This window comes from Silene latifolia, chromosome Y (assembly GCF_048544455.1).
Source record: "Silene latifolia isolate original U9 population chromosome Y, ASM4854445v1, whole genome shotgun sequence".
Classification (NCBI taxonomy): Eukaryota; Viridiplantae; Streptophyta; class Magnoliopsida; order Caryophyllales; family Caryophyllaceae; genus Silene; species Silene latifolia.
In genome coordinates this window covers 255,219,365-255,228,566 of record NC_133538.1, presented here as the reverse complement: position 1 = coordinate 255,228,566, position 9,202 = coordinate 255,219,365, and positions in this window count along the sequence as shown.

The following is a 9,202-nucleotide window of genomic DNA, read 5'->3' as shown; positions in this document are numbered from 1 at the left end:
CAGTCGATTTATTAATGCCGGTCTGTAATAATTTGTTATGACAATATTGTATAATATATACTTTAACTATAAATATCGCATATTTATAATTACCTAATTAAATATAACCGATTACATTTAATTACAAATTAACATCTTAATTCGTTCAAGCTAACATTATATACATTAATTAAATATAACTGTTTATATTCAATTTACGAATTGACAGTTAATTCGTCTCAGCTAATATTATTTAATTAGATTAAATAATCGTCTCATCAACACATTGACTAACTGTTTAGTCAAATACATAGACTAACCTTTTAGTCATATTAGGCATCAATGTGATTACATTTCCATAATCACATCTCTCAAACACATCCTTTAGGTGTGACTTTAAGGGACTAGTTGATCACCGCCATCAGTATGATAATAACGTCAAACTTTCCAGCAAGCCAACCGTTATTAGGATATCGTTAATCAACTGATAAAATACAAAGTATACCCTTGTAAACCTATAAGAGATTTATAAATGTTATCACACTAACTATGGAGAACACAAGCTCCAACACAACCATGCTCACCATGTTTCAGCAGGTTGAAGGAGCCATAGCCAGTCTCTCGGAAAGGATCACCCGACTTGAGGATGCTTACCACCGGCTGATATTCAACCCGCCAACACCAGCACCACGCCCAAGGGAGGGTCCTTCAAGCACCCAAAACTCCCAGTTCCAAAAGGGATTGCTCCCGCGACCATTCTGGCATGCACCTGATGGAAGGTGTCGTCGTGTCTCCCAATCAAACATTTATATTGTCAACAAACAACTAGTTAGTGGTTAAGTCGAGGTCGATCCATGGGATGGTGTGCTTAGGGTTCTATGTCTATCTATAGCAATTTATGCTGGTGTCACAATTGATGTGGATATGTAGTTGGTGAGTCTAGACTAATATAAGCAATAAAGTAAAACAAGCAATAAAGTGGAAGGATGTAAACAAATGATTAAGAGTGCTAGGATATCATGGGTTCATAGGGGATTCATGGGAGTTGATCATACAAACATGTTCTCTACTAGATGCAAGCACTTATTATTGTGATGGGATCGAGTTAGTGTATATCTTATAATCCCTAAGAAGGTTTGGGTCCCGGAGCCGAATCGATTAGATTGTAAAACACCTACAAGTCAACTTAATACTTCCTATTCAACATTATGCATGGTCTAATGAGGCTCGAGTTAGTTTATATCTTACAATATTCATTGAAAAGATAAGTGATGGGTAAAAAATGCAAGGATTCATAGGCTCGCATTTCATCAAACATAACATGTGCATAAGTTGAAATCACAACAAGTAAGCAAATTAATTATGAAAACATATTAGATTAAGCATAAATCATTCCCCATGTTGGTTTCCCCTAATTACCCAATAATCCTAGCTAAGTAACTACTCACTTATTATCATGGAAAACATGTCACTAATGGTGTCAATCATCACAAAAAGTATAAACATGATAAGAGAGTGAAGAAATAAACAATAAAGAGTAAAGAGTAAAGAGATTATACCAAACTTAAGATGAACAAATGGAAAGGAAAGAATAATAGAAGAAAACGTGATTGATTGATGAAGATTTGTCAATTCTGTGGGATTTATCTGTATGCATCCCTTAACTTTAAGGATTATAACGAATTTTAAGATGATGAATACTAGTCATAAAACTAAATTACATAAACAAAAGGGTAAAGAGATGAAGAATCAACCTTCGGTCCTAGAAAATTTGGCCTAAGAACAATATCGCAATGATATTCGCCTATTAGTTGCACCCAAGATGCTCCGAGAAATGCCCTTTGATTTAGCTAGAATCGATCCAAAAATTAACTGATTAATTTTAGGTTTTGTGTTTTTCTTTTGATGAGAGGAGGCAAGAATGGGAAAAATGAATTAGAAAAATTAGGTTAGAATAATCTCTGTTTTCTCCCCTATAAACCACCGTGTATGTTGGAGAGATTAGGGTAGATTTTCTTCTTCTAATTTCCGGCCCAATTGCCGAAAAAGCAAGGAGTATAATTTCCTTATTTTCGGTTTCCAAAAATGTATAAAATGTGTTAAATATGAATTGTCATCTAGTGAGGATCGAACCCATGACCTCTTGGTTTGAGTACCCTCACTATTACCACTATGACACATTCATCTTGTTGATATTAAATATAACCGATTACATTTAATTACGAATTAACAGATTAATTCGTCCAAGCTAACATTACATACATTTAATTAAATATAACTTATTATATTCAATTTACGAATTGAAAGTTAATTCGTCTCAACTAATATTATGTAATCTTCATTAAATAATTATCTCATCAACACATTGACTAACTGTTTAGTCATATAAGGCATCAATGTGATTATATTTCTATAACCACATCTCTCAAACACATCCTATAGGTGTGACCTTTAGGGACCAGTTGATCACCGCCATCTGTATGATAATAACATCAAACTTTCTAGCAAGCCATCCGTTATTAGGTAATCGTTAATCAACTGATTAAAATATGAAGTATACCCTTGTGAACCTGTAAGAGATTTACAAATGTTATCACACTAATTTGTGGAGGACACAAGCTCCAACAAACTCCCACTTGTCCTCACAAGTGTATGTGCGATAACCGATTCTGATATCCTAAAATTTCTCCCACTCAATGTAAAACAATTTGCAAATCCGCAATCACAAAGGTCGTATTTTACAAGCGATCATTATCAAGAGTAGTTTCCCCGACTAGAGAGTAACTTAACTGATAAACGAATCATAATTCGAGCATGGACATGCATTTCAGTTACTACTCCTCGAGTGGCCCTGAGAAATAACTATACCTGATAAAGGTTGGATATTTTCCTCAACTCGAATCCTGCCGATGTAAGCACAGTATGAAATGACCCAGAAAAAATCTACTTAGCCTCCGATTCACGGCACCGTGAGAAAGAAACCAAAGTCACCCAAAAACTGCCTTAATCTCAAGAGACAGTCGATAGTCAAAAGAATCGACTCTAGAAACACAATGGATGTCCTATCCACGACCTGACACTGAATGGTGGGTAAGGACTCCATTACGTTGTCACAAAAATTTGTCCTACGAGGTATCGTTATAATCTCGCATTTGTGATCGATCAGTCAACGGTTTGACTTATGGCTCGTTGAACCCACCATCAATCGACTGCACAATATAGTAGCCAGAGTTATCAGCTCTTGTAGGCGATTACGGACCAAAACAAAATATAATGTAATTCAGTTCACTTTGTGGCGTTCTAAGTTGCCAGTACAATCCACAAGAAAAACAAAATATTATATTAATACGATGAAGTTATAAATAGTATATGAAAAAGATAATGTATCAAATTCATAATCAACTATTACAACTCAGGAACACGTTTAATTCTCATGGAAATAACGTGCCCTCCATGCTTATCATACTTCAATGGCTCAGTAGTAGAATCTGCTACAACTTCCTGTTTGGAACTATTCCAGCTGACCGCAGCACCATTAAGAGTAAGAACGAATCTAGACTAAGATTTCAAATAATCTCTATTCGTTTGGAAGCTAGCATCAGCGTAACCGGTTGCGCATAGCTTAGTATCTCCTACACAAGTCAATACCCAATCCTTAGTCCTCCGTAGGTACATGTATTCTTTTGGTACCGACTCGTTATACTCAATGCTTATGCCACGTCTGGACGTGTGCATATCATGGCATACATGATTGATCTTATAGCTGATGCATAAGGAACACGACTCATGCGCTCAACCCCTTCAGGCATCGTGGGTGACTGAGACTTGCTCAACTGCATCGCAGACGTCATTGGAAGGTTCCCCTTGTTGGGGCTGGTGTCCTCCACAGTTAGTGCAATGACATATAAATCACTAAAAGGATTAAAGGGTATATTTTTGTATTATTATCAGTTGGTCCACGTTTATCAATAACGGTTGGCTTGCTAGATAAGTTTGACGTTATTGTCATACAGATGGCGGTGATCAATTGGTCCCTAAAAGTCACAGCTATAGGATACGTTTGAGAGATGTGACGGTATGAAAATACAGTCATGTTGATGCCTAATATGACTAAGCAGTTAGTCGGAGTTATTGACTAATAATTAGTCATACGCGATGTTGAGATAATTATTTAATACGGATTAAATAATACTGGCTAAGGTGAATTAAGCGGTTAATTCGGAAATTGAATATAAATGTAATACCCCGTATTTTTATTTGAGCGTGATATTATATTTAGTAGTATCGTAAAAGTAATTAATTGATTCATATTGTAAGACGAGTCGGGTTTATAGTTTTAGGTGGCATTTTTGGGTCAAGATGTTATAACCCATTTACCCATTTACCATATAACCTAATTTTAACCTAAGATTTACCTAATCACTACCCTAATCCCTCCCTCATTTCCGCCTCCCTCTTCCCTCACGCCTCCCTCCTTTCCTCAACTGAGATCTCAACCATTCACGCATAGAGAGAGAGAGAGAGGGTAGCCATGGTTGTTGACGGCATAGCAAGGAGCAGCTAGGAGTGTTTGGCGGCGTTCTTAGGCGGCCCTAGGTGGCGGTAGTGGCGGCAGAAAGGTAAGAACAAACCCCCTTTTTTCTCTGTTTTTGTATTTCTGTCGGGGGTTTAATGTTGTTTCGTGACTAAGGAAGTTGTTCCTGGTGGTTGTGGATGGAGTATACAGGTAGTGTGGTGTGGGATGAGTGTCGTGGTGGTTGTTGGGGTGGTTGTAAGTGGTGGTAGTGATAGAGAGAGGCGACGGCGATAAGGGGTAACAAACGGGTTTAAAATGCGGGTTTCAGGCGAGTTAGAGAGGCTGGGTTGGGGTGGCTCCACCGTGGACTAGGGGGAGGTCGAAACGGTGGTTCCACCATGTCTGGGTTCGTGGGTTGACGGAGTACAACACGGTGGTGGTTTGGCAGGGGATAGGCAATAGGTGTGGTGGTTGTGAGTCGAGGAAATGGGATGTTGGTGTTGCGTGGTGGTGAACCGGTGTTTTGGCGTCAGTGGTTCACCTCGCCGGAGGAGTCGACCCTATCGGCGGTGGTCTATGGTGGTCAGGGTGAAGTGGGGGTTGGGGCTGGTGGTTCTCGCGGCCTTGTGGTGGCGCGTGGGAGTGTGGGGGTGCGTGTGAAGGGGTGGTGTTGGTGACGAGTTGTTTTAATGATTGAAACGGGTTTTTCATGAGTGAAATCGTTATAATTCGTTATTTGGTTTTATTCTTAATTAATTAATTTATTTCCGAGTCATTTAAATAATTAAAGACGGGCTTAAGTTGGGTTGTGGGTTGTTCAAGTGTTTGAATCGGGTTTTCTTAAAACGTTTAATTTGTTCAATATTTTATTTATCATATTAGTTATTTAATTTAATTCCCGAGTCGGTTAAATAATTCAAGTCGGGTTTTGAGTCGGGACTGATTAAAGTGGAAAGTTACTATATCGGGAAAGTTTCTATTTTGGGAGATTTCTATATTGAGTAGTTAGTAATTATAAATATTATAATTGTTTTAGGTGACGAATTCGTGAAGGATCAATTATCAAATTCATTGCTTTATTTTCGGATCGCTTAAACCGCTTAATTGGAATTGGCCGGCACTTTGAAGTAGGGAAATACACTTGACTTGTTATCGTTGTTGTTAAATTGTGTTGACTTGGTTCATGGTTGTTGATTACGTTATGATTCATATACGGGAAAGTGATTGTCTGAATTGTTCGTGTGGAGTATGTTATTTCAACATTTTGATAGCTGGCATGATTTCATTCATTGATATACATATTGTGTTGCATCGATTACTGTTGAGCATTGCATATGCATTGGAGTTGGAGGATGGTGTGGTGGTGACGGTGTTGAGATACGATGTGATGTTGTGATAAGGCCCAGTCGGGTTCTCGCAGACTTGCCCGTGTCCTCAACAAGGAGTCGGAGATCGACTACGGTCGATATATAAAGTCTACCGGGATCGGTATGGTGGGCGTTCGGGTTATAAGATATGAGATGTGAGTTGAGATGGAGATGGAGGTGACGGAGGAGCATGCATATCATATTTTATTGTTGCATTGTTTTCCCTACTCGGCCTTCGCGGTGACCACTGTATTCGTGTACGCCTGTGATGATCCAATTATTGGGGAGCAGATTGACAGGTAATTTCAGAGACTGATGGGAGCTGGCCGGGAAGAGAGCTTGGATGACTGACTTAGTGCCTAGCCCACCTTAGTTTTTATTAGTAGTTTTATCAGACTTTATCTTTTGGTCATATTTTGGAGGCTTTGTTTTAATTCCAGTTGTAATCTCACTACAAACATTTTATTAAAGTTCTGTGTTTTCTTCCTTTGTTATCCACTGCCTCGGGTTTCCGAGATGGTAACACCGTCATTTATCTGAGGAGTCCTAGTTCAGGCCCTTAAATAAATGGGGGTGTTACAAAGTGGTATCAGAGCGAACGATCCTCAGGCCTAAACCAATGAGCCCAATGAACATAGGATGTGTCTAATTAAAATGAACCCCGGGATAGAACTGTTAGGAGCACACTAAGGTAAGGTATGAGTTAGGGGCCCCCTCACACCGAACCAGCGGCCCTCTCAGTTTGACCCGGAAACCCTGAGTGTATATGAGAGAAAGGGTAGAAAAGTTGCTTGAGGATGAACATGAAATTCATATATCGTTGCCTAAGTGTTAACTGATTGATACATTGATTATTGCATAAAAGAGTTGATGTATACCTTGAGACCCATATATTCTAACCATTCTGCAGGACAACGCTACGGTAAGTATTTTGTATGAATGATGACGTGAGCATATGATGTTGTGGAAATGAGAAATAAAATTTTCGAGTTCAGGTTAATAAGCAATGAAGTGTTGTGGTAGCCGTGAGTATGAAAATAATTGCGAGTCGATGATAGTTACCTAGTTGGATGTTGAATGATGTGTTGATTGTACTATTATGCCTAGTAATATGCGGTTACGTGATCCCGAAGCCATGCTAGTATAGTATTGTGATAGTAATTAGAAACACTGTTGAATTGCATGTTTTTAGTCATAGCAATCGTGATTTAGATGTAAGGAGTAGATCGAGATGCGAAGGGATTCTACGGGATAGATGTTTACGAAAGTACAGTGTGAGATTTAAGTTAGGATGAGTTAGTATCGATAGTATGGTTGTAAGAGTTTGAAACATAGGAAATGAATGACCTAGTGCTGAAACACGTTGTTTGATTTTACTCTCGAATTGATGTTACTGCCATTTCTTTTCTGTTTATTGCCTATGGATGAAAATTTTATGAGAAGATAGCCTCGTGAGTTAGTGTTCATTTGGCGTTGGTTTCATGCGTATATGATGTACGGATTAGGAGTAATAAATATTTTAGTGGGTCTGTGGTCGAAGTTCTGTGCGGTGATGTTTTGACCAACGATTTTGTAAAAATCCTCATTTAAACTGTATTAATAATTTTTGCATAATTCCAACTCCATCGATCAGAAGATTCGCATATGTTTTCAAATTAACAAACCACGAAAATTCTTGATGCCTCTATATTAAACGGTAGGTTTTGCAAACTGACCCAAGTCTTGGATCAATTGCTGTCACATGTTTGTTTGGACCAACTGAGTTGTAAAATTCTTTAAAAAAAAAAAAAAAAATGAAATTTTTGTGCTTTGGACCTAATTCTTTTTCCCCTGTGTTTTTAACTCTCCGTGTTTTATAAAAATAATATGAATCAAGTTTTAATCGGACGGTTATGTATTCGTGATCTTTGAAAGTTACAACGTGAAACATGATTTGTAAAATGTGTGTCCTAGGTTGAGTTTCATGCAGTTGTCTGAATAATTCATGAGCCTTAGTAATGCGAATTTATAATGCTTTATATGACAATAGTAGCACGCTTGTTCAGTAGTTATGTATCTTAACGAGTGATAAAAAAAATTAAAACTTAGTTGATAACATTGTTGGCATGATAGCGTGAGTAAAATTGGATAGCCTAAATTGATTCTTAGTCAAGGGTGAAATATTTTATACCAATCCAGTTGTTGCATATTTTATGTATGTTTGGCATGTTGTACTATCTCTAGTAGGTTCATCATATTTGCATGATGGTCGGATATATATAAACATAAAACTATGTTGTCATATCTCGGTAAAGTTGATGGCGTTAAAAGTTAATTTGATTGTCCTAATATACTCACATGAATAATTATAATAGTTATGTTTAAAAGTTACACGTGGATGGTAGTAATGAGTGTGTCTAAATGTTCACACATGTAGAATGCATCTAAGTTCTAATGTCTTTCATATGAGTTGTGTGCCAATAGTTATAATTATTACCTTCATCACATTAAATTATTTCAGTTGGACCTAAAACTATAACATGATAATAAACAATGTTGTTATTCCTTATTGAATATGTTCGTTATTACAATGTCATAAAATGCTAAAGTGATTCTTGCAATTATATGGGTGTGATATAAAGGAAACTGTTTGATATAACACGGCAATTGGCATATCTATATTCTCGAGTCGTTACTATCAATTATAATATAATAAAGATTGTTATGATAACTATGTTGACAATTATAATGGGATAACTCTTTTGATGATTCACATGATATGCATTGGTTTAAATGATAGTCATTATAGTTACATTTAATTGAGCCTACGAGTCGCCTAATTATTCAATCATGCAAATCAGAGAAGTTGTTCAAGTCGCTAATCTTTTATCATAGCTAGTGTTCTACACAGTATATGATGGCAAATGTATATGTTTAAACTATTTATACAATATCTCTTGTTTTGCTGAAAATGAATTATACTAAGTTGCTGGACACAATTGAATGATATGGTTGCTAAAATGTGAAACATAGGTGTGATATGGAAGTAATGATGTCGTTGTCATTAATCATATGTAGTTACTTTTATTGGGAAACATGTTTTCAGAATTGATATCGTGCAAACAATTTTTTTTATAATTTAAAATATGAATTACGAGTATGTTGTTGATTGCTTAAATTCATCGACCTAATTCATGACCTAAACCAGTAAGTGAGTAAATGGTTGTATGGACATGCCAATAAGATCCTGTGATTGTGATAGATAGTAGTGGTAGATCTATTTCTGTGATATGTTTACAAATGTGAGAAGTTCTTAAATTGTTTTGTTGATTTTGCTCTCGCTCGTTCATAGTCTATAATT